Source organism: Corvus moneduloides, chromosome 5 (genome assembly GCF_009650955.1).
Source record: "Corvus moneduloides isolate bCorMon1 chromosome 5, bCorMon1.pri, whole genome shotgun sequence".
Taxonomy (NCBI): domain Eukaryota; kingdom Metazoa; phylum Chordata; class Aves; order Passeriformes; family Corvidae; genus Corvus; species Corvus moneduloides.
This window is the reverse complement of record NC_045480.1, coordinates 6,662,603-6,689,670: the sequence shown is the minus strand read 5'-3', so window position 1 is coordinate 6,689,670 and position 27,068 is coordinate 6,662,603. Positions and strand designations below refer to the sequence as shown.

The 27,068-nt window shown below is 40.0% G+C and overlaps 1 protein-coding gene across 5 annotated transcripts in view; it reads left to right on the top strand.

Annotated features, from left to right (window-relative positions):
* The window catches only part of CTBP1 (C-terminal binding protein 1), a 236,143-nt gene that overhangs the window by 102,767 nt on the left and 106,308 nt on the right, over nt 1-27,068 (top strand). The gene's annotated exons all lie outside the window — the stretch shown is intronic.

The following is a 27,068-nucleotide window of genomic DNA, read 5'->3' as shown; positions in this document are numbered from 1 at the left end:
TGCTTAATACTGAAGACCTCTGTAGTTCATTCTTTCAAAAAGAGCATCTGAAAAACGGCTTTAGAAATGTTAGTTATTATCAAACACAAACTTTGGAACATTTTAATTTTTCTAAATTATGGTATTAGTGCAAAGACAATAAATTGAAACGGAAGGATACTTTGTAATTTCTCTGTGCTTTAGACAAAACAGTTGTGCATCTGTATCTTTTTCCCTTATGTTGAAAATGCCATATGGAGAGGTCATTCTGTGTTTCAACTTGCAGACAAAATAGGCTAGAAGTAGGAAGCAACTCTAAACCAAAGGGTTTTTCAGCAAAGGAAAACCCCCAGATTTGCTTTTGTCACGTGGTGGACATTTATTGTTGACTAATAATTATGATTTGTTGTATTCTGACAAAGAGACATTGGTGGGGGATTTTTTGCCAAGGGGAAAAAAGATGACATACATAGGAATACTGCTGTCTATAAAAGCCAGAAAGCTTGAAGGCAAATACAGTAAGCTGGAAAATGGTGGTCTGTATCCTTAGTAAACAGAAAATGTAGGGGAGCAACTGCAATTACATATTTTCACACAAATGGGGAAAAAACCCCTTCAGCTGGGCCTGACTCGCCAAAGCCGATTAAATGCAGGGGCTTAAAGAGAGGGATGATGAAAAGAATAAGGGAAGAAGATACCAAGTATTTGGCAAAAGCCTAGTGGGGGAACATGGTTGTCACAAGGGCCATTGGGATAAAGTGTAGAAGATGACTTCAGGTTATAAGAAGATGCTGTTCCTCATCAGTTTTCTAACTTGCAGAGTGGAAACAGCACAACTTAGATCTGTCCAAAAAGGCTTATGAAGAGTGAGGACAAATTTCTGATCATGCTTTGCTGTGAAGCAGTGGCCTGATGGCGTTGTCTGCTGAGGGGAAAAGTTAGAGATGGCTGAGGTCTCCAGGGAAGATGGAGAGCAAAGTGCTGGTTCTGCTTTGGTCTTACTGAATGTATGTTCTGCGCCTTTGCAAAATTTAATATTAGTGTCATCTTGGAGAAACAGAGAGTGTGAGCTGTCAGCATAAGAGTGATGGAGTTTGCTCAGATCAAGGAACAGGAAGGGCAGAGGAAAGAGCAGGATGTCAAAGGATCTAAACCTGGGTGGATGTTGGAGGAGGAGAGCTCATTTCTGGGAAGGAAAGGCATGTCAAAAAATAGAGTTAGGAAGTGATAGCCTTGAAAAGGTCAGAGCTGGAAAAAGCCAGAAGCAGTTAACAGTGAAGGTCATGAGTTTGAGAAGGGTGAGACTGTTACAGATGCATTGGGTGAGTAGGAGTTTAGCACTGACCACAATTTGCCAAGCAGAGGTGGTGAAAACTGGAATATAGGGCTGGAAATTGAAGTATTTTCTTCCTTAAAAAGGATTTCTCCTTCATGTTTTTTGACCTCTAATGGATTCTTGGTTTGAGAATTATTGTGGTTATTTTCTTGTTCTTTTTCTCCCTCTTGTTCAGGCCAAAAATAGAACTTTATGTAACAATCAAAGACACGAAGTTTATTTCTTAATGGAGATGTTTAGTGCTAACACGTCAGGACAATGTTTTGGTTTTGTTTCTGTTCCATTCCTCCAACCAAGAAAAGTCACATGAAATTTAGCATTAAATCAGAGGCACAGAAGGTTTTCTCAGCAGAACATGGTGTCAATACTTTGACTTAGAAAGGAGTTGTGCAATTCCACACTGTATTTCTCCTCTTGCAATCCACTTGTCACAGTATGTTGTTCCCATTATGAGCTCATGCTTCAGGAAGTTGTGCCACTTTTTTTTAATTTAATTTTTTTTATCACAGGATTTTCAAATTGAGTGTATCTGCTCCCTATAATTTTGAAGCAGAGAAAGAGACTTCCTAGGGCATGTCCTAGCCTTTCTATTTCTGTAACAAAGATCTACAACTTGGTGGTAGAAGACAAATGATGCATTTTGTCAGGAAAATACCACTTTTCTAAGTGGTTGTCAGGGCATGTCTGAAGCAAATACAGAAAGATTAAAAGCAATCGTCTTATGTAAATGTTCAGCAGGACTCCAGGAAGCAGATATGGAATCAACAGTCAAGAAACTTTGGATGGGTTGAAATAAATATCTCGTCCTATATATTTTCATAGTGGTGTGGGCTTGTAAATTATGGGGCCAATTGCAAGGAAATACTGAATGTTGTTTTATATTGGGATTTGGATACCAATAAATAGATTTTTGCCTGGGTTTCATTACTTAAAGAAATGTTGAGTAACCATAATGTAATTTTTTTTAAGCAAATCAGGTTGCAGTGAGAGAAGATATTAGTTAAAATTCCAAGTGATTTCAGGAGTCATGTAACTGCCATGGAAAGTCACTGAAGATTTATCAGCAATATATTTTGATGAATAAAGTATGTGTGTTGCTTTATACTTCTAACATGAATCAGGAAAACCCCTGCAAAGAGGCCCAGGAAGAGCAACTGTATTTTACATCTTGTCCATTGTTCCCTTTTAGTCTGGCTCTGTGCCCTTCTAATAAAAATTTGTGTTTCTATAAATTCACATTACATTTCCATCACATTTATATATATGTAAATTATATCAAGATATCAAATACTTTTGGAATTGTTCATTCTTCATGCCAAGATGTGCTCACTGATAAGCTGTAGACAGTTTTTCAGAGATCTATTAGAAACACTTTCATGAGCCTTTCCCTCTCAGTTTTGGTGCTTTTCCAGAAAGAAGCCATTGCCACTTTTATTCATAATTTAGTGTGATTATCTGTCATCGTCCCAAAAGGATTCTGACAGAAGGTTGTCCTAATATGAAAGGCTTTTTAGCTGGCGGTGGCAGGAGTATCCTGCTGGTCCCTCAGGCTGCAGGAGGGGACTGAGGCATCGAATTCCCACGTGCTCACAGTGGAAACAGTCTGATGGGAGCCTCTGAACTGGCATTGTCTTGGATGTAGATCCACTCTTCGGAAATTATTGCTTCAGTTTGGAAACTCCAGTTGACTTCCTTCCCACCTGGCCCAGTGCTGACCCTTTGCACTCATCCAGCAGCTTAAGCATTGCTGGTCCTCCGGTTCCTTAGAAAATGTAAATTTTGAGTTTCATTTTAACTCATGGCACACCAGCTAAGAGGAAAGGAAAACTGATACAAGCTCTTCATGGTACATTTCTGCCTTTTTAAACACCAGGGATGCACAGCTCAAGACAAGTACTGTTAAGTCAACACACTTTTTTTTTTTTTGTTAGCGCTGGTGTATTTTTGAGAGATGAGGATGTCAAGCCCTATAAAGGAATCCAACGTCTTTTGCCCAACTCCTCATTTCGTTTATTAGATCTATTTGCAAATCTGTTTTTGTCTTGATTCAACCAGATCTCATGGTGGTCTATCAGGAGTCTCTCACCTTCTTCATCCTGTTTAATGCCAGCACTTCCTGAGCGCCACAAGGAATGCACAGTGGTTTATTATTTAGTCATGGTAAACAGCTTCACATCTCTTGACTTTTTTGATCACTTGCTGTTAATAAATCTTGACCTCAGCTTGGATTTGATGTTCTGGTTACTTGTGTTACAGCATCGTTCCATCACTGGTGATAATGTAGCTTCACGGCATCTCCTGGACTTGTTAATCAGTACATCAATTTCCCAAATCATTAGGAATTAGTAGTGTACAAATTGCATTTTGGAGCCCTGTTTTGAGAAGGAGTTTGGATTGGACAAGATGATCTTGTTCTCCTTTCCAGCCAAAGTTGCTGCAAGATTTTATGCTGAGGTTTTCTCTTAATCCTTTATTGGCTGTTTCTTCTGTCTGGATTGTTGTTCCTCTGGTTGTCATTCATTGTGTGTTGGTCCAAAGCCACTCCTTGATATTCAGCATTGACCATTAATTTAGTAGACTAGCATTTGTTAATTAATCACTCTTAATATTTACTTTGCCCTGTTGACAAACAGAGATACTCTGGTTCATTTATCATAGGCTTGTCTGAAACCAGGGTTCACCACTGAGGTTCCTCTACCCAGGCTCTGTAGATCTGATCCTGTATTTCCTTAGCTCCGTGTCCTGATCGTATGAGATCCTTACCGTATCTACATCAGAGGCTGAAGGTGGTATTTTGGGAGATTGCAGGTCTCCTCCTTGTCAGGTTTCACTTCTCCTTGGTGCTGTCAGTCCCTCTCCCAAGCATCCCAGCTCTTCACTTCCACAGCTCTTGCGGTTGTAGTTGGTGTTTTTCATGCATTGCAGCAACCCCACCGCTTTGATTTCTTTGATCTGGCTGCAGCTTTTTATCAGAGAAATGGAATTTAAATTTCAAATTTACACTTGTTTAGAGTTTGTCTTGATAAATGTGCTTTTAGTTGGGTAAATCACTTTTCCACTGAAAAGCTGTAATGCAGGGAATCTGCAAGTCATAACCAGCAGCAAGCAGGTTTTTGCAAAGATGATGATGAGCACTGCACTACAAGGTGAAAATGTGACTTTCAGTAAGGGTGGGGGTCCCTGGAGTGGTTAGAAAGCACTGTGTTGTGTACCCAGTGTTAGAACGGGGGTGGCGGGAGGAGTGGCTGCTGGGGGTTTGTTAGAAACTGAACTGGCTGGTGCCTCAATTTTGCTGGCAGAAGATGTTGTCCCATCATTGTGCAGCAGTCTGGGAGCAGAGGATTTGCCTCTCAGGTGGGGAAATGGGCAGTGTCAAGCACATCAGGGGCATGGGGGACAGACTGCTGAGGGGAAGGTAATGCCTCCTTCCCTTAATTTTCTAAGGGAAAACCTGTTTTATTCTTTAAAAAATAATAAAAGTTGACTTTGGGATCTGTTCGAATTTAGGAAGTGATCAATGCAAATGGAGAGACAGCTGCTGACAATGTTAGGTTGTTGTGTATGTCCATTTCAGTCCTGTGTGTAGCAAACTAGAATCCTGTGTATTTCTATACACATTTATTCCTAAAAATTGCGTATTTGGTTGCTCTTACTTTCTTAGAAATTCTCTGCTTTGCTCAGTGGGTTACTCTTTAGATTACATAGAGTTTGAGTGGCTTTACTTGATAGTAAAGGTAATTTCAGAGCAGTAATGCCTCCCAAGGATTGGAATAAAGCTGTGTTTTAGTAGTTACCTTATTTTGGTGGACACTTGTTTTCAGGGAGGTAGAGAAATCTGTATTTGTCCTTTCCAAAAAGGAAATGGAAAATGATTTTATGGTAAATTTTAAAGGAAGATATTTTAAAAAAATAATAATCCAAGAGATTGCAGATCCTTTTGCTGGGTGTTGTTACCTTGACCTAGTTTTGAATATCATTGCAGCTTCAAGTAAGGAAAAAACAACAACAACAACAACAAAAAAAATCCAAACCAAACAAACAAAAAAAAAACCCAGAAAAAAAGCCCCGAAAAATGCCCCAAAAACAGGGAAAAAAAAAAAGGAAGAAAACCTCCTATTGAGAGTTGCTTTCTGGAGACATTCCAGCATGGGCTACTATTTCACATACATATTTAATAGTCTTAATTCATATTGACAGCAAAAAGAGCATTGTTACAATGGTACATCTGACTTAGATTAAATATGCTGTTTAAATGGAGCACTCTAAAGGGTATGAAAGTGTTTATAAGTTTAATTTCATTCTCAGTTGTTACTAAGGCTGGTTAAGAGAGCTGAAAAAGTCTCATTTGCAACTGTTTTTCTTGCTATTGCCAAATATTGTCATTCCCCCTTTTCCTCCTCTTGCCTGCAGGTTTCGAAAGGAACCAAAATTAACATGCTTGTCCTTATTAATTATGTTTTCTATTTACACAGTATGATGTGACAAAATGAGTTTCCTATTGTACTAATATCTTTATGCCACCACAGCTCTGGGAAGATTATTGTTTCTTTCTCTTCCTCCACAGAGACAAAACCATTTTTTAAGTTTTCAATTAGTAAGGTGGAATCTGAGGAATAAAGACATGAAAATATCTTTTTTGAAAATACAATTTTTTGAAGATGAGGCATCTTCATCCTGTTTGCAGTGACAGGAATGTGAATGGTGCATCAGGGCCCTTACTGGTTGAGGTGGATGTTCTTAAAATGATGCTGTTGCTGCAACTCAAGACACCTGGTTTCAGTGATGCCCAGTTTAACTCTCAGGTTAGCTTCAAAAGGTTCTGAGTAATTTTTTTGTGTGGTGTAAATTACTTTCTGCTGATTACAGCTTATTTTTTCCTCTACTATTAGTTTGCTTGCCATGTTTTAAAAAACCAACAGTGTAGGTTGAAACTGTAGAAAATTAAGTTGTCTGCACAGATTTATAGTATATAAATTGTCAAACTGCAGGATCTTTTTAATGGGATTATTTTTAATAAGGGTGATAGTGTTGATTTAACAATCTAGGTTTCTATATGACATTTGACTTCATACCATACAACATTTTAAGTAGAAAACCAGAATGATGCAAAAGGAACACTCTAAAGATTAAGTGGATTAAAAATGGGCAGTTTGTACCAGAGTCCTGTAGAGAATAATTTTTCGTCTTAATCCTTGTTGACGTTTTTTATCCATGATGTGGGAAAAAATTGTAAAGACATCATTGATGTTTGTAGTTTAGACAAAGATGGAGATTACTGAAGACAGGAAGTCATAGGCACAGATAGCTCTGGATCACCTGGTTTAATGGGGTTATTTTAATATATGATTCAATAAACTGGAGGATGCAGTCAGATGCACAGAAGCAAAAGCTGCATGTCATACTTGCAGTGGTGGGTTAACTCTGTGGATGAACATGGACTTCCAGAGCTGCCTTTGCAGAGCCGTGGCCAAAATGAGGTATCACTCCCATTTCAGGCACAGGGAATTGCTGCTCCAGGGCAACTGAGAGCTGGGTCCCTCCATTGCGTGGGGAAAGTTTTGGAGAAGATGCACGAAGATGATTTAAAAGTCATGTCATCTGAGACAGAAGAGAGATGCTTTCCTAATCTAAGATGAAAACAAAAAATTGTCCGAGGTATTGTAAATTGGACAAATTTAAGGTAGATTCGAGGTGATAATGTTTAACCCCAAGAGTAATCCCTCAGAGCTGAGGGGTGTGGAGAGGATGACTAACATAGCCTAGGGAAAATGGGATGAATGTGCAAGAGTTTGGGGAGGGAACCATATGGTTAGCAGTAGAAAGTAAAGGTCCTGTCATCTGCAGCTCCCTGCACAGGACCTCTCAGTGGAGGAGCATCATCCGGTGGGTTCTGCGTGGGAAGGAGTGGAAATGTTTTAAGCTGAAGTGTATGTTGTAAATCAGAAACAAGAAAGGTGAAAGAGAGCGAGTGAGCTGTGCAGTCACAAGCAGAAGAAAAGGGCTCCAGGGAGATTTTCTGCCATTTTCTGACTTTTTTTGAAGGAGAATCTTAATGCCTTAAGAACAAAGGAGCAAGCAAAAGCCTACAGAAATCACATGTATTTTAAATAGTGCCAATTCCTAGAAGTGAGGAAAAAACCCCACAGTTTCAGAATTTAACAATTAAAAAAGTGAGGAGCCAAGGCATTTATGTTGTTCTGTTGCCTACTGTACCTAACTTTGGGAAGCTTTGTAATTATTCCCCAAAAATATTTAATATTCAGAAATCACAAGTTTAGCTGGTCTTTTACACTGAATTGCAGCAGCTGCACACAACCTACTGTGCCAGTGCTGGGATTACTTAATTGTGGAAAGCGACTGAATTCAGCTGCCCAGAGGTTGGGGCAGGGAAATCTCCATTACAGCATCTTCAAATTTGCAGAGTTAAGAAAACCCAGTGGGAACAGATGAGCAGGATTCCCACAGCCAGGCCCTCCCCTGGGGTCCACAGCAGCATGGGTGGTTTGGCATGTGAGTGAGATTATTTTTTTTATTATTGCTTTAAAGCTGATATTAAATTAAAGATTGTACAGGGGCTTCTGCCAACCAAAACAAAAACATTTACAATCCAAGCGAGGCCCTTCAGGGGTGCGTCAGAAATGAAAGTTTCCAAAATTATTCAAGTATACATGAAACAGCTGGAACTGCTTTGGGTTATGTTCTTGGTGTTTTGAGGTAATGCTATGAAAATCAAATATGTTTATTAGGTTCATAAGCTTTGTGCAAGAGTTTCACTAGGACCACTTAATAGGCAGTTTACATTTGGAGATCTGTCCTTTTGTAAATGATATCTTGCACAGTTTTAATGTCTCTGGCGTGTATCACTGTAACCAAGTCTGAAATTAGCGATGGAATCTTCTCCTGAAAATTAAACCCCAATTAATTTCAACTGGAAGGAAACAAGTACTTCAGAGAACTGTATTTGGAGAATGAAGTGTTTATTATTGTTTGAAAGCTTGGGGATATCCTGCTTGAAAGAAGTCAGGAGTTCACTGGCACCCACCCGCTTTCCGTTCCCTCCCTCACGCTGGGGAGTTTGATCTTGGTTTGTTTGTTTTTTTTTTTTTAATGCAGTCTTTTAAAGGTATTTTTGCAAAGCAAAAGGAGTCCTCAGCATTTGTATTTATTAAATGCAATAGCGATATAAAAAACAATGTGAGCATTGCAGGTAGATGTAACCTCTGGATCTTTTGTAGGGAAGAAATAGGCTGGATTTCATTAGACCTTGCTTCAGACAGCTCTGTATCTAATTAGGAAAATAAAACCCCAAAGTAGATTCACCAGAAAATCAGCATAATTATTTTCAGTGGAAGGGCCATAAAGTTTGGAGTTAACATTTTGGAAGGCTGATCAGGACCCAGCATTCAGTGCGAATCTCTACAGCGCAGGCAAAGATGATTTTTCACTTTGTGGAAGCTAATGCTATCCACTCATTTCCTGAAAGCACCTTTTGTAGGTACATTCTAAATAATTGGAAAGCAAGAAACACAGTTTTTCTCTTTTTATGGGTTTCCTAAAATACCTCTCGTGAGCTATTTCTTGTTGTCTTGAGGGAGGAGGGAGCGCAGGGGTTGCCATGGCGATGCGATTTCGGTTCCATCACCAGTCAATACAGCAGTGCTGTGTTACACGCTTGGCCCATCTGTTCCCCTCGGTGGAGACCCCATTCAGCTGGAGGTTTCTTTTGTATTCACAAAGTGGGGTAATAAGTGACCTTTTATTATAGGTGGAATCCCTGCGTGGGTGGAAAATAACTTCTTTCAGATGTGGATGCTCTCTTTGTAACAAGGAGAGGAAAATAGGCTTATTTTAAAATTCAAAATCAAATTGCCAAAAGCTTTTCTGATATAATATTTTTTCAGGACTAATCTGCAGGCCCAGTTCAGAATTCCAAAATGCCCATTTGAGCCCAGTGCTTGAATGAGCAAATACGTTCTGTATCACGGCACTGGTTTCACTGCCTTACTTTTAACTAAAGCCATTTTAAAGAATGTCAAGTCATGAGGTTGTTTTTTTAGATTTTACTTGCTGGTCGTGCTTGTAACTGAAAACCAAAAAAAAAAAAAAAAATGGGAATAAGGTTTTTCCCACCAATTAAAACTCAAACAGTAGCACCATTCATTGAGGCTTTAGCTGGAAAAGGTGAGCTGCACTGACAGGGATGGAGGCATTCCGGGACGGCCAGAGTGCTTGGCCCTCCCTGGCTGGAGGGAAAATCAATCACGGTTTGCCGGGGTTGTGTAACCCTGACCCTGTGTTCATCCCTGTTATTGCCTTTTGGGGAAAGACTTGTTTTCCTCTCTGCTAAAAAGTCCCGTGCTCCTTGCCTAATTTCCCAGAAAGGGAATCAATGCATAGTGGGTTTTTTTTTCCTCCCTGCATTTGATACCATCATATGGTAAATATTAAGTTTCTTTGTTTTTCTGCTTCAGAAAAAAACTTACTTTATTTTCTTAAACTTAGATTAGTAAGAGTCTGCATGGTAGCGGCGCCGTAGCAGACATGCTCCAAACAACTGGCAAAGTTTGGATCAAAAAAAATCTGAATTCAGGCAGACCTTAAAAACATGAAATGTAAAATACAGAAAAGTATATCTTTTTAAAAACCATTCGACTTGATGCAGGTGAAGGAAGAAACCAGAATTTCCCTGACATTTCTCCATTTTTCAGTATCTTGCCTCTTTGTTTTATGGCTGAAGAGGAGATTTAACCTGAGTTTTCTGGATATTCCTGGGTTGCAGCGCCGAGGAGAGCAAGCAAGCCCTGTCTTCTGTAGGCTTCGATTTGGACCACAGTGTCAACTTTCCAGCAGAGGGTGAACTGGTTGCTCCTGTCAGCGTGATCTGTAGTGTTCACATGTCACTGAACTTGCTCTTCCATCTGGGTGCAGGTCCCTTTGGGGTCAGTGGGGGTTGCCACTGATCTTCTGCTGGATTAGTATTGACCCACAGAGGACTTGGGATCTCACTGAGGAGGGTCTTGGTCAAGAGCTACGTGGGGATGAGATTGAACAGGAACGGCTGTTATTTGTTACAAAGCCTTAATTAGGAATCCTAAGAACTATTTCTGTTTTTAATTTTCTGATTTATAATAACAGAATCTGCATAAATGGAGTGTTACTGTACAGCATCCTTACTCATCTAATTGAGCCTCCTGCTCGTAAAAGGTAATTAAATACAAGCTGTGTAGCTGTAATTAATGAGTAAGGGTGGGATGTCATCGGCTGTGGATCCTTTACCAGTTGTGTCTGTTGTTTCCCAGTGCAGCACTGGGGTCTATGTGGAGCTGCCCAGAGGTGCTGCACCCTGCTCACTGTCCTACCCTGTGTCCAGCCTGGGTGTGCAGGTGTTTCAGCTCCATCATTAGATGAGGGTTTTAGCACAGGGCAGATGTGCTCATGACTTTGGTTTTACCTGTATGACCTTTACATCTTCACAGGATGGGGAATCATGGAAGCACCATATAACTTAGTTCCTTCAGAGATTTTTTAAAATACATAGTTGACCTAAGTTACCAAAACCTTAACTTCCCTGCAAAGGAAAAATGCACTAAGCCATTTTAGGCTTTTTGTTAATTCATTTGGAAGTCAATAAAACCCCTGGTTATTTAGTTGGATGTGTAGTACTTTTTGTTAGTACCTCAGTTTTATCCCAGGTGAAGCAAGACTTGGCTAGAAAAGTTTGAAGTTGGTTCATCTTCTAATTTAATATTTGGTATTTTATTCTTATTGAAAAGATACATTGCCTGCACAAATCTTGAGTTGTCTAAATTCTTCGAACAAACTGGTCAAGTAATCACTGTTAATTGTACACTAAGGAACTGTGTTTTGTATTTTATATTTTTTATCTTTTAAAAACAAACATGAGTGGACAAATGCATCCCCTTATGTTAAGAGAGAAATGAAACTTGGTTTGTGTTTACTGCAGTCCTCACTCTGAGCTGTATCGTGGCAGGACCTTCACTTTTTGTTGCTGGCGTAGAATCTCCTCATTGAAATATGTTTAATATTGCAGTTTCTGAGACAATAATTGACTGTTGGTCACTGAAGAGGAGATTTTTTTAGAAACTCCCCCAGCTCTGGGTAGGTGGTGATAACTTCCAGTGATGTCTGTTGGTCTTAGACCTAATTTCCATTCAGTAGCTGAATCCATGCTAGTATCTGAAGTACTCAAAAGACAGGACCTTTTTCTGTAGCACTATCAAACCTGGTTGTATGGGGGTTATTATTGTTTTTTAATTATGTTGCAGTAAAAATTCCCAATTTTTTTAAAGAAATTCTGAACAGTCAAGAGGTGTTTTTCTTTTTCTTCTCACAGTTCTTTTCTATTAAATGTAGTTCTGATTCTCTTGGCTTTTTTTGAAATTGATACTGTTCAGTTAGTCTGTGCTTGTATCCAGGGCCCACCCAGAATAAAACTCTACTGTGCAGTACAGTAGTGTTTGGTTTTTTTGACAGCTTGCCAGGAAAAGATTTTCTGTTTGTTCTCTTACAATTTTAAAGTTACACTTGTCACTCTCTGTGGGCATCGGGAACCAGCAGCAGCTAAATGCCAACCAAAAATACTCCTGCAGGCACTCAGGCACTTGATTTTCTCTCTCTTTCTTTAAATGCCATTATTTCCTTGTAGTTGCAAGGAAAATGAGGCAGTGCAGGGAGTGGGGGCATTTTCAGGAGGAAGCCAGCTGTGGAGTTACACTACAAAGCTTCAGCCTTGTGCAACATGCAGTGCTACATTGAACTGGACCCCTCATACAAGATACTTCAGTTGTGTTAATAAAAAGCACAGCAACCACACAGGGAAATACTGTATTTTTTAAAACAGGCGATTCAGTGTGATTAAACGTGGACTTAAATTGCTGAATAAGGATGAACTGTAGGAATGAACTATTTGGGCATGCTTTTGAGTGTATTTTCCACCACCCCCTGTAGCTGGTGTGCAGATGTTACCTGTTCCAGGTGTTGCTTCCACTCTTGATGTGGCAGCAATGCCTGGAAGCAATGCCTGTTTGGACTTTGTCATTCCCAAGAGTGCTAACAAATACTAATTGACAGTATTATTTAATGGTTGAGCAGATAATAATGTATTAGTGAAACTTACTTAAACTCCATTAATTTTCTAATTTTGCATGTTGCTCTGAGGTGGGGGTCGGTCTCTTTTCCCAAGTAACAAGTGACGGTACAAGAGGAAATGGCCTCAAGTTGTGCCAGGGGAGGTTGATTAGATATTGGAGGTTGATTGGATATTAGGAAAAATTGTCTCACTTAAAAGGGTGCTACAGTGGTGGCATTTAGACCACCTTAGCTTGGCAAACATTTTGGACTGGTTGCCACTGTTTGATTTAATACTATTTATTTCCAGCTTGTTTCTCTTTAAGAAATGATAATTTGTTCAAAACATAAACCTGTTTTTTCTGTGTTAAGCCTGTGGATTCCCAACCATCCCTGACTGCAGCTCAAGAGCTTTTTGCCAATGACTTCTTTGTTTTCTTTGTAGAAAAATTCGTAGATGTTAAAATTGCTTCAGCAAAAATCAATTTCAATTAGTCTCTGCTTTGTTACTTGTTAGCACTTTCCAGGGAAGAGGTTCAGCAAGAGAAACTGGAGGATTTTACCTTTGTCACAGGATATTGGTAGAGACGTTTCTAATGGCCTCATCCAGAGGATGGAGATGGGAAAACAAACAAGGCTTTTCATAAACCTGAATTCTGTCCAGAGAATCTTGTATGTTTTACGTATATCTGTTTACACAAAGAGAGAAATCATCCAGCCTGGGTTCTGTATGGAGAAAGCACATGGAAGATACTTTTCAGCTAAGTTTGTGATGTCGTATTTCAGCTCAGATGAACTCCGCGATCTGTTGAGAGCAGGACAGTGGAGATCACAAAACTAGTTCGGGATGGTGGTACAGAGTTTGATTCAGTTTGAAAATAAGGTTGTTGAATGGCATTACTACAGCACTTACAGAGTTTATAAAAAATGAATTGTAGATCAGATGGGGGATTATATTTGGAAAAGTGCATTTCTGTCTTGTGTGCTGTGGCAGTAAATACTTCATGAATGCAAGGATTTCAAATTAAATATCTGGTAATAGAAATGTATTTCTATAATGCCAATTCCTGCCATTGAACTCTAAGTGAGAGACTTCCAAATGCCTTCTTGTTCTACACACTGTTAAGTAAAAGTAGCCTTTGTTAGGCAAGGAGGCTCTTAAATAAGCCCCTAAGACATTGCAAGTCCTTCGTCAACCATGCTCCTTTCTGTATTACAGATGGATTTTTTTACACTTAGTTATCCCAGAATTTTACAAATGGCAGGGCTATGTTCATGAATTGCTAGATTTCACAGAACTTCCAAAAAATTTATTTTAACAAGGCTCTGGATTTTGGATACTTCTCTCCAGGTAGAAAATCAGCAGTTTTTACTTGCAATTTTGCCTGAATTTTCTGCCAGCCATTTCAGCTGAAATCCTGAAGAGTGAGTTACAGGGTAATAAATTTGTCTGGCTGGGGGGGACCCCACCTTTTGTGGTAAAGCAAGCCCAGATGCAGCTGAAGTTTGCAGAAAGTCTGAATGCAGACCAAAGTTTGACTTATATAGCAGGAGATCTCCACAGCACAAGAAAACACCTTGCCAGGTAACTGGTGCTGGCAGCAGCGCAGGAGAGTTCCTGGGTATCTCCACGTGGTATTTTTATGGGGTATTTCACAGCTCACACAAACACACCAAGCTGGTTTTAAATTAACAGCTCAAATGCCTCAGCCCTTGCAGGGGCAGCGCTGAGCTGAGTCTGAAGGAGCTGTGTCTGCACTAACCCAGCTTCTTGGGTGGCTTGTGCAGCTCCTGCTGCCCTGGCACTGCTCTTACACCTCCCCAGGTGTGGCCCACAGACTGAGGGGAGGATGTATTCTTTCTTGATTTATGATGCCAGAATCCTGTTAACATCAGCAGGTCAGCTGGTCCTGTGAAATGAGCACCACGGGCAAAAGAAAAAGGTACTGAGCTTTTATATACATATATATTTGATATATGCATCTAAGTGCACACACACGTATAAAAATAAATATATATGAGTATATATAACCATTTTATAGATATATATATATACATACATATATATATATATATATATATATAAAAATACAGCCAGTTTAGTATAGGAAACAAATTATTCTGCCCCCAGAGCATGGCGTATTACAAGTAAAATAGTCCTCTGCAGCTGAGTTGCTGCTCTGATTGTAGCTTGATGTGGAAGCTAAACTTTGATTAATCAATGTTTTTATTTAGTCACCTGTAGAGTACGATGAAGTTGTTTCATACCAAATTTTAAAGGTGGGAACTGCAGTTACCTGAGTTACCGCTCTATCATGAGATTGTTTTCTTCATTATAGCTAAAAGTGCTCTTGTTCCAAGTCACCTAATTTAAAGGAATAGTCATGCAATTAGTCATCTAATTGAAAGAAGTAACAGCTCAGATAATAAGAAAAACCTGCTTTTCATTTGGCAGAGTTTATAGTTAATATTGGCAAGTTTTCTCGTCTTCATTGTTTTTTCTGCTGAAATATTAGACCTGAGTGGGGAGTCAATAGCAGCAGAATATCTGAGCAGCCCCAAGGGGCTGAGTGGAGCAGTTCCAGATGCTGAAAAAATTTTTATATTTTCTTGTATTTTGTGAGAGACCAGTTGCAGTACTATTATTCTTTCATGAATTTTAGGAAAACTTGTTTTATAACTAACATTTGCTCTTGTGGAATCTCTGCTTCTGCACCTTGAATAAAAGTGGGGTATGAGAAGGGTTTCTTTGCTCAAAAAAAGTAATTTAAAAAATGTTAGTAAATGGAGGAGAAGTCTTGTGTTTAAGACCTTTTTGAATCTTGATAATCTTCAAATAAGAATTTCACATATGTTATCTTGTTATATCTGATATTACTCTGTGTCACATTTAATTCCTGACCAGATTCCTCATACCCATACCTACTGCTTTCTTTCTAAATCCCTGGACAGTAATCTGTTTAATGTATACCCCCCTCTTCACTTACCACAGCTCTTGCAGGTAGAGTTAAGATGCCTCAGAAGGATGCAGGAAGAATGAAGAACAGCAAGTTTTCCACAGCTGTCCTTGCACCTCTTTCTGCCATGGGACCCGTGTGTTCCTCTGAGGCACCACAGCTGAGTTAGGCTGGGCAGAGCTTTTTCTGCTGAGATTCTCCTTTCTTGTGGGGTGCTGGCACCTTTTTCACTGGTTGTCTCTGACAAATACTTGGGCATTCCTGTTCTCCCACAAGCGCTTGCCAGTTCTGTGTGTTGTAGCTAATTTAGGCATTATCCTATATTATATGTTATTACAGGTAGCTCCTCAGGAATTTGGGTCGATGCAAATATAATTCTGCTGGCCAGGAACAAATTTTTAAAATTAATTTTTATAAAAAATATATTTATTAAATTGCTATTTCCAAACGCGAACTCAAATTTCAACTCAGGATGACGACACATTTCTCAGCACCTGGATGGTGCCTACTTGGAGGCAAGGCAGAGGGCGATGCTGGTAAAAGTTGTTGCACATTCCCCAGCACAAACAAGCTGGAATAACCTGTGCAGAAGTGCTGTGGGGAGCAAGGAAAAGGCAGGAGGGAGTGGGATGCCCCATGCTGGGCTGGCTGATGCCATGGATTTCTTCTGGTTACTGCACTGCCCCTGTGCACAGGACTGTAGGTCAAAGACACCTCCTTATCTTGTCCTCTGGTTAAACCAAGACCTTGACTGGCTCCCTGGGTTGCTCACAGAGGTGGAATTCAGGTACAAGCATTTAAAAAACCTGTAATTAACATTTTTGATGCTTATAACCTCTGAAATCTGGCTAATCAGGATCTCATCTGGTTTATTAGCTGCTTCTTGCCTTTTTATTTAGGTTTCCAGCTCTGGCATGTGAGCTGGAGCCTCTCTGATTAACCATCCTGGATGCTAACTTTGGGGGTTTAATTATCTTCCTAAAAGCCAGCATGTTGTTGCCTTTCTAGAAACACATGCTTAGTTCTTATGCAGATGTTGTTCTTAAAATCTATTTTTGTAAACATGTTTTTTTTCTGGGCCAGGAGGTTTCTGATAGCTATATATAGCTCTGTGTGATTTCCTGGGGAGGGGGCAGCAGCAGTAAATCAAGCCCCATCAGTCAGGTATGCATCCCTCCTGCAGCTCCCAATTCTCACGAGAAAGTTGAAAGAATCATGAATTAAATTACACTTAATTGGTAATGAATTTAAATTCATTCAGTTTGCTTCAATTTCTTCTGCTGCTTGGAAAGTAATTTTAAATTAAAGATACAGATACTTGCAGAGATCACTATGTCTCAGAAAACACTAAAATAGGGATGTTGAATGATGCATTTAACTGATGATTGAAAAATTTAATGTAATCTTGTGGAATGGGTGGAAGTACTTAGACTTTCTCCATCCGTGACTTACAAAGCCATGATTCTGTTGTTTTTACATCTTGGTGTTTCACACACACAGATCAGCAGATTATAATTATTCCTACCTGATTATGGCTTAATAACTAATTTTTTTCTTTTGGAGCTGTATTGCTTCTTACTGCTGCTCAGGAAAACTTAGACAAAAACTACTAATTTCTCTTTCTTGTTTCCTAAATGTTTTTGTTAATTGTCTATACTAAGGTGTTGTTTTTCTCTAATGAATATGTGAATGTTATCAAGTGATACAACGGGATTTTGCAGGTGATTGCCATAATACACCTATATACCATTCAGGGAACTTACACATCTGCAAATTCCAACTGTGTAAAAAGAGCCTGGGGGTGAATCTTACAGGCATAACATTTCACATCTGCAGAAATTTTCTTTCCTGCATGGACAGTTGAAGGGAAGCTCCAGAACCAAAGGACTCCACATACAACTCTGAGAAATGGGTTGGGTGTTTTGGGCACCATGTGTATGTGTTGTGAGTTAATCCCTGACTGCTCTTCATGGATCCATGCAAGTTGTGTGCTCTTCCAAAGTAAGGGAACTTTCTGAAAGTGAAGCTTTAAAAAACTGTGTCAGCCAGACATCAAGTGCTGCAGTGAAGATGTTCTGGGGTATTTGGAGAGCTGCTCTTGTCATGGTCTTGACTGGAGATCCTGAAAGGAAAGTGAATGCATACCACATACCAGTCCTGTCTCCTATTTGAAATGTTGAGGTTTTTCTTCATTGGTTGCTTTCTACTTACTTGAGGTGGACCCATGAGCTTTTGCAGAGAAGGGAAGATGATTGAGCACTTTTAACTCACACTTTGCAATACTTGGAAGTCATACTTTTATGGTTTTATGCTCCTCTTTCTTCTAGAGTTTTAAATTTTTAAATCCATCTTTGTTTTTATTTTCAGTCACATAAAATTCGCTGGTTTATATAGTGAAAGTTTAAAGGTTTGGAGCTTGGAATCCTGAGTTAAGGAAATATTTATGATTTTTTTTTAAACCAAGCAAAACACAAAGCTGAGCCTGGCCCCTTCCCATCAGCTGTGCTCTCTGTTAGCTTCTTTAGGCTCCAGCTGAAATGGAACAGGCAAATCAATAATTGCTGCTTAATAATGTGTTAGTAATAATGCAGCTGCTGGACTGTGAAAGCTCGTATCAGCCTTTTTGCTTTGCTGGAACTGTATAGCTTATGTGCCACAGGTAACTCCTGAGTGAGTTATCTGTCGAGATCTGCTGCTTATTTTATATTTGATGGCCAGAATCAAAGAGAAAGCTTTGGATAAAGGATGAGGTGACAGATGCAGAGATGTGCCAAGAGTTCATCACCTCCTGCGTTATGTTATTCCATCAAACAGTTAACAAATAGTGGTACAAAGTATTCACGTATTTAGAAAAAACAAATCATCCAAGTGGCCTTGCAGCTGGATAAATAGTGCAGAGCTCCTGCAGCTACTGAATCAAGTTAATTTGGGCTTTTTAAAATATACCTGGAGACTTCGTGTAGTTCAGCATCAGTGCCTGCAAGCGGGTGGTGCTGAATGGCATTTGTGTGCTTTTGGAGCGAGGTTTGGAAGAGGGTTTTGATTTTCTGTGATGTTATTCCTGAAAGTTTCTGATAGAAAAGCCTTTTTGACATGGTGCTGTGCCAGCAGCCCGTGAAGCAGTGATCAGCTTCCCTGGGAAGGGGCAATTCCAGAGCCCTCTTGGCTGTGCTGTGTCTGTGGTTGTACAAACTGAGATTCTTGTTTGCATTCTTGGTTGAAGTCTCTGAAGTATGGTTTGGACTTCCCCTTGCAAGACTGTTCTTCCAAATGAGTTGTTCCATGGAAGACCTTCAGGCTCACAGACATCATGTGCACTGTGAGAACTTCCCAGGCATTCCTGATACATGGATAACATGACTGGAGAATGAATGGAAGGAATCAGTGAAGTACTCAGGAGTGGGGAAAGGAACATTTTCTGAGGAAAATTTCCAAATACCTTTCTAAAGGAGAGTAAAGTTTTTCACAGATGTTAACACTGGCTTCAGGGGATTCCTGGGGATATGCTTTCACCTTGTGGAAAGAACAAACCTGGGTAGCAAAGTAAGCCAGTGTATTTATTAAATGCAGAAAATGGATGTCAGTGCTCAATTAAGGTTGAGAAGTGAAACAGGTAAAAACTTGTGACATTTAGTGTTACATTACCATGACTAGTTATTGTTTATTTACAAGTAAATATACTGGATTAAATTTTAGTGAATGAAAAAAAATATTGCCAAAAAAATGCTGAAAATACAGCATGTATGAAATGAGATGGAGTTAATCAATATAGAGGGTTAAAATCTAGTGAATGCAAAAAGCATTGCTAAAAATACAGCCTATATGAAACAAGATGGAGTTAATCTTGGTGTAAGAGTCCACTAGCCAGGTGGGGTTTGCATTTCATATATTGCTTTTTGGAAGCATGCCACTGATAAACTTAGACATTTTTTCCCCCATTTATCCCATTTCTTCTGTAAAGCTGATTCAGAGTGTACAAATGCACATTTATGTAATTACAAGAAAATGAATAATTTTTACAATACTGCCACAGAGCCATCAGCCCATGCAGCAGTAGGCTGCACTGAAGTACTTGTGACTAGAAATTTTTCATTGCCTCTGCTGTTGCAAAATTTCCCTGCGTTTATTTCCAACTTTCAACACCTCTTTCCTGAATACACTTTAATCTTCAGTGCTGTCTGCATTAAAAGAAGGGGAAATGAAAGATAGAAGAAAAAAAAAAAAAAGCCTGTAAGAACTGTGAAACAAACCCACTGTAATTTAACCGAGGAAGGATGGGGCAGAGGCTCCCCTGTGCTGCAGGTGGCTTTTTGTTCAAAGCACGGTGAAATACCAGACAAAAGCAGTTTTGAACTTGTAAGTGTAATCTGGCCAATTGTCTAAAATTCTCAGCAATCGTCCTTTTTTAGCAAGTTCTGTGAAACAAGCCAAGTGCAATGTTGCTGGTTTGGGTTTTTTTGTTAAGTTGAGCTACTCTCTAATTCTGTAAGCGCTTTTCAATTGCAACGTTGCATTTTCATCTCAGTTATGATTTTATCTGGGGTGAGTGAAAATTACTTTTAAAAGTAGTTGGACTAATTTTACTTAAACTTTCCAGTGTTTGCTTCAGGTGAAGCTGCCTGCCCTCATCATCCACAGTTCATCTCTGCCTGCGAGCCAGAAGGGGTTGGGTGGATGCTGGTGGGAACTCCAGCTCACACTGCTGAAGAAACCACAGTCTTGGGAGAATTCCTCTGAGTAGGAGCACAGGGCAGTGTATTAAGAGTATTCCCTTCTTCTGCTCCTAGCAGGATGAAGGACACTGAAACCAAACCCATATTAGGTACCACAGTTGATTCTAAAAGGCCAATTTTCAAATACTGAAAAAAAAAAAAAATTATTTTCATCAAAGCAGTTGCAAAGTTGCATCCTGTTTAATGCCAGCTTCTACAAAAAGCCAGAATACAGCCTACCTGCAGAGGGTAGGTTTAGATGGGATATTAGGAAGAAATTCACAGTGAGGGTGGTGAGGCCTGAGAACAGGTTGCCCAGAGAAGCTGTGGCTGCTTCTGGTCTGGTGGAAGATGTCCCTGCCCATGGCAGGGGATTGGAACTAGATAAGATCCCTCCCAACTCAAACCATTCTGTGATTTATGATAAAATCTGGTATTTTCCTAAGCCAATGAATCTGTTTCTGCTTTCAAGTATGTGAGAAACAGAAGAGGCTGATGGCAAGATTCTATTGCCACCCACTCTGACCCCCGGCAGTGCAGCTGGGCTGCAATATATGCCCCTCTTCAGGGGGATTCTGTCTGTGGGAATTGAGACTGGGATGTGAGAGGTGAATTATTAAGAGGAAATTCACAACAGAGGCAAAATCTCTGTGGTCTATAGCAGCACAGAAGTCGCTTCCTTACCTTTATTGTGGAGCTATTTCCCTAAAAAGTGTTATTATTTGTTTGGAGCTGTGTGAGGCATCGAGCAGGATTGTAGTAAATGAAAGCAGCAGCTTGTGTGTGAAAGGTACATGGCTCAGAGCAGCGTGTTGCTGTCATTATCTGTGCTGTCAGGTGTCTGCACTTACAGCTGTCATGTAAGTGGGGTAGAAAAAAAGGAGAAGCTGCTGTACTTGGGCTCTGCCTGTCACTTTTAGCTGAGAGTTTGGCAAATGAAGATAGTTTTTTTCTTCACTTAAAAAAAAATTAACTTATTTAAAACACTATTGTTGAAAACAAGAAGTGGATGTATCAGAGGGCTTGTGGCTCCTCCATCCTCTTTCCATCCTGCTGTCCTGCTCCATGGGAGTATGTGGCAGGATCTGGTGCTGCAGCTGCAGCCAGCTGCGCTGTGCAGCTCCACGTCCAAAAATGTTTGCCCCGATTATTTTTGCTGATGTTATTGCCTGTTCAAACATGGCAGAGCTTTGGCCTCACAACACCTCCTGTGTCACAACTGATCTTTTATTTCCAGTGAACGTTAACATTTTCCAAGCAGAAAGAATTGTTCTTTTTTGTTTTGATTGGTGTTTGTTGGGGTTTTTTTAAGTGCTCACACTGGAGGAATTATAATATCCTCGAACATCACTCACATACATACATCATCAGGCTGACTGACAGTGAAAGGGGCTGGCAGACCAAAGGTAGAATCTAGAGCAGTCTTTGAACCGTTGCGTGTCATGTCCCTGCGCCTGGTGGAAGTGATGGCTTTAAGGGGCAGTGCTGGACACCCCTGTATCCCTGGATTAGTGCAAACACCCTCCTTTTTTGGCTGTAGATAAGATGCTTTCATGAGCAGCTCATGTGAATAGTCAGCAGTGTAAAAATCAAAGGTAAATGGTCTGGAATGACAAAAAAATGAGAGTTTTCTGTGTACCAGGTGCAATTGTGTGGCTGGAGCTGTTGCAAAGATGTCAGCCTGGGGGGCTTACAAGTAAACAAGAGAAAATTAATTCACTGAATTTTATTTTTCATTTTTGTTTTGGTATACATGTATGTCTTCCTTGTTGTCCCCCCATGCTAGGCTGGTATTTCTGCAAGTATTTTAGAATTTCATTTGTTTCCAAGCTTAAAAACCAGTTAGAAGTATATAATTTAACCCTGCGAGAGAGTTACATAGATTCATTTTCTTTTTTAAACTTCCGTCAGGTCCCAGTGCACTTAGGAGAAGCAATACAGTTTCTCCCAAGCAAGTGCTTTGCACTGTGGCCTGGGGTCATCTAAAAACTGTATCAGATAAAGTTGTCATAGACGTTGCCTGACATGGGAGTGATGGCGTAAGGAATGCGTTATGTATCGCTTTTGCAGTTAGGAAATTACAGAGCAGTTTCATTGTGGTGCTGAAATATGGTATTAATCACTTTGCATTACTGGTACAGCATTTATCAGTCAAGTTTTTTACTTGATTAATAGACAGGGCTTTGGCTTGACTGTTTTTCAGCAGTCTACCCTTGTTTGTCTCAACGACAATTGGTTTTTATCACATTGGTGCACATCTGACAAAAAGAAGGTGCTCCGGATCATTGGTGGCATTAGTCTGGCATTGTCTTGCTCTCCCTTTATTAAAACCCCCTTTGTCCTATTGTTGCTAAGTGATCTATCCATCTTAATATTTTCCTGATGTCTAAGCTACTGTCTGTTAATGGCATCCTAATGCATTCTGAATTGACATATTTCACATCATTTAAACTCTGCTTACCTATTTATCATGCAGAGGTCATAACTTAGTAAGTGAAAGTCACTCAGAGGATATTTCTTTGCTATTTCTCTAATTTTCTGTCGCTGTAAGGAAATTGCAGCTCTTCCACTCACTTATTGTACCGTTGTGATAAAGGCTCTGCCTCACTCTGGCATCCGATACACAGAGGAGCTTTGTACATTTGATTTCCTTCTCTTCCATTTGTGTCAGCCTGACGTGATATTAAAAACTGGGAGCAAGGATGTTTTGTGCAGCCGTTCCTGGCCCTGGGAGGAACAAAGATGACCTGGCTGGTGTGGCATCCATCCTTGCACAGGGAGACTATCAACTCGGTGCTTGCTGGGGCTGGGATTACGTGTCACTCAATCTTGTCAAAAATTCTATGAATATTCAATGAGGATTTTAATGTATTGTCATCAAGGAAGCAATTTCTGTGTAGTCATATTAAGCATGTTGTCATCTCTGCAGTTTAAATACATTGTTTTGCCCATGAAGTGACCTTAGGCAATTTTAAAATGGTCTCGTTTTTTCTCCATTTGCCTTATGCCAAATAAATTAGTTTTACCTAATAGGAAAGAACCTAATATGGATCTAACACATTTGTATAGGGAGAAGCACATTTTAATAAATAATCAGGGTATTACTCTACGTGTACCAGGATTTATCTTTTCCACTTACGCTTGCACAGAAGGTTTGAGATATGGTCAGGTTGGCTGCAGTCAAGTTGTTCTCTAACCAAGGTTTCATAATGAGGTTTCAATTTTCAAAGGGGGGTGTTAATTTAGCTCCCTCCTTGCACTGCTGCTGATGTTTAAATCACTTCCTGCCTCATCGTTGTGTGTTCAGGTGTTGTTTAAGCTTCATTGCCCAGGCAAGGTTCTCGTTTGCATAGATGGTGTATGAGTGTTTTTTGTTGGATATGGATTATTGTAGGAAAACCAAATGGGTTCTAGTAAAGTTTAGATTTTGAAGTTTGTTTTCTTGTGGACTTCCTAGATTGCAGATTTTTCGTGAGTGCGTATCTCTGTACATAGTGAGAATATGAACATTGTTTTTTGAGAGCAATGCTGTGATGATTCCTTATTGCATATGTCCTAAGTAACGTATTTTTCTTCTGAAATCAGAATAAACTATTTCAGGATATACAGAATGTGGCATTTTAAACTGAAATGTGAACAGCAGGGCCTTGTTAGTCACGCCAACGGTTGTACTGGGAACAACAGGTGTATTGTTGGGTGGACTGGAACAGTGGGACGTCTGATGTGTACTGAAATCGAGGGAGAAGGCATTAGGGTGTGAAAATACTTTGTTGAAATGCTGTTCATTAGAAAACCTGAAAATCCTGAAAAGTACAGAAAAGTACATTTTGCTTTACAGCAATTTGAGAAGTAGACTGCTTATTAACTCAATTAAACGGCGTTTTAAGCCGGGAAGAGAACGGTATATTCAGAGCTCCAAAGTGTACCTCTGGGCCAACGCTTTAAAAATTAACTGGAAAATTTTAGTACCTTTTAAGTTTGTGTGAGAACATGAAAGTATCTGATTTTTCAGAGGATGGATTATCATCACTTCCAGGCCCAAGAAGTAGTCACTTTTGAGAAATAGTCTTTGTTTCTAAGGATACCGAGCCACTTTCTTAAAAGTGATTGCATTCCTGCACCGAATGGCCCAGCACTGGAGGAGAGGTTTCTGCCAATTTTGCAAGATGAGATTCACAGCCTCCAGCTCTGCAGCTAGACTTGAGAAAACTTCCTTAGTATCTTCCCAGGATTGTTTCCTCTCTTCTATAAAAGCTATCTAAGTAACTTGCTGATAAGAACCTTCCAGAAGTTTATTTTCCTTGAGTTACTTCATGTGTTAGTTGTGTGTGAGTAGTAATGCTCTTTGGTCCTATCCTTTGCACATGGATAAATATGCTGGTTATACTGGATAAAGCTGAACTGTGTTTATGGATGGATGCACTTCTGGACTTTGAATGACAGGCTGTGAGGTATGTTTGCTTCAAAGACACAGAGATAGCCATTTGTAAATAAACAGGTAATCCTTGATGGAAAAGAATTGATAAAACCAGTAATGACTGATTTAAATTATCATGATGATACCTGATTTTATTTCTTGTTTATTGAAATCGTTGTGATAATCTAAAATTCCTCATTCATATTCAGACTAGAGAAGGAAGAACATAACACCTCATGCATTTTGATACAAGCAAATCCACAGTGTCATTGGTATTTTCTAGGAATTATTGAAATCTTGAAAAGCAGGTGCCTGCTGTCAGGACTGAGGTGTTGCATGTGCTGGGTCAGGCAAGGAAGGGCTGTCCTTAGCTGAGAGTCAGTACATAATGAGTCCCTCAGAGCTGGTCTGCTATGAACATTTGAAAAGATGAGTATTTTGTGTGTGCGTGTTAGGCCAACTCCCAGATAAGGATTAGTTGTGTTGTATCTGGGACAAGAGAATTTTTTACCTTGTTTGCGCTAAAAACTCACATCCATGCTGCAGCCATGCCTGGAGGATGGAAGGGTCAAGAGCCAAGGCAGGGAGGGAATGATTCCAACATCAGTGATGTATCTATCCAACCTTGACTCATGCGTTACCGTGGCTCTGTAGGTGACAACCTTCCTCCCATAGTCCAGACATGAGAGTCACAGAGAAAAAGAGCTGGGGTTTTGCAGTGGAAAATGCAAGGTTTCTCTGGGAGCACTGGCACTGCTAATTTTCATCAATAAGTAGAGAGTTGGATTTTCTAAATGCAACACATCCGTATTTGATCATCTTCCTAAGAACAATTTTGGGCTCATGTGCAATAATGTGCAGGGTCCCAGGCTGTTTGCAGTGATTTTCCATTGTTTTGGGAGTCTTCTTCACTGAGCTGTTCTGCAGATGGAATTGGATGAAAGAAAAAAGAGAAGAATTTTTCAGATTGATCACGGCCAAACAAAATTGAAAGAACATCAAGCTTCCCCAGTTCCTGATAGAGGATATTTACAGTATAAAGCAATATGAGTTTTCTTTAAGCTTCGTGTTTTCAACCTCTTTTTTTTTAACATTTCAAAAGCCCTGTGGTAAAGTCAGAGCAGACTAGAGCAGAATTAACAAATCTGACTCTCGTATGCCTGCAGGGCTCTGGATATACATATAAAGTAGTAATCCTGTCTGAAGTGATTTCTTCTGAGTTGCTCAGAAAGTCTTTTGACGACTTTGCGTGTTTGAAAGCATTTATTGTTGTGGTCGGAAGAAACGATATTTTTCTCATGATTTCCACTGAGAAAAGACTTTGTGATTTTCTGCTGTTTCTAACATCTTGCTAAGTCCACAAGCAATTAGTACTGAGGCCCTGGAAAAGGAGTCGTGCTTCATGGCATTACTGCATTTCCCCTGAAATGTGTGTTAGATTTCAGCACTGCAGACTTTAATTTCGTATTGTTTTGCATTCTAACCAAGCATTCAACTGTATTGTTTGACCTGGCTACATTGCACAGTTGCACTCAGGTTTTAAATGAGTGCATAAATATTTGCAGGGAAGAGGAAAAAATCTTTACTTGTAGAAATGACTTGTCGCTAATTAATATAGGATCTACAGGCATTGCTCTTCATTTAAGCCTGTAGCTAATTGCTGTGTCACTGACTTCTCAAAGCCAGACATCTATAATACCATCAGCTGAAATTCTAGAGAAGGATTTTAGGGATGTACATAAATAAAAGTATTGAATAATTAGTAAGCAGTGTATGTAAAGAATTTTATGAAAAGTTCTGTGAGCTCTTCTTTTGCCACATGAGAAACTGAGGAACAGAGGACAGACATGAAAGATCTTAATAAAGACTGGAATTTCACTCTTACGCCTCTGTGTTCAGTTTTGGGCCCTGCATGACAGGAAAGACATTGAGGTGCTGGAGCAGGTCCAGAGAAGGGCAGAAGAGCTGGGGAGGAGTCTGGAGCACAAATGTGAGGAGGAGCAGCTGAGGGAACTGGGCGTGGCTCAGCCTGGTGAAAAGGAGGCTCAGATGGGACCTTACTGCTTTTACAATTCCCTGACAGGAGGGTGTAGAGAGGTGGGGGTCAGGCTCTTCTCCCAGATGAAAAGTGACAGGACAAGAGGAAATGGCGTCAAGTATCACCAAGGGTGGTTTAGATTGGGTGTTAGGAAAAATTTTTACACAGAAAGGGTTATCATGCATTGGAACAGGCTGCCCAGGGCAGTGGTGGAGTCACTGTCCCTGGAGGTATTTAAAAGACATGTAGATGTGGCCTTTGGGGACATGGCTTAGTGGTGGCCTTGGCAGTGCTGTGTTAGCAGGTGGACTTGATGATCTTGGAGGCCTTTTCCAGGCTTTTCTGTGATTCTCTATATTTTTTTAAAGTTGTTCTTGGTCACCCTTTACTCACTCCCTGCTCTCTCCCTGTGCGGAATTGCTGGGCTCTGGTGGGTAACACAGACCCTCTGCTGCCGTGACTGTAAAGAACAGATCAAAACAAATCCACACTCCCCCACCCCCTCCCCACCACTCCTTATTTAATTTACAGCTGGCATTGG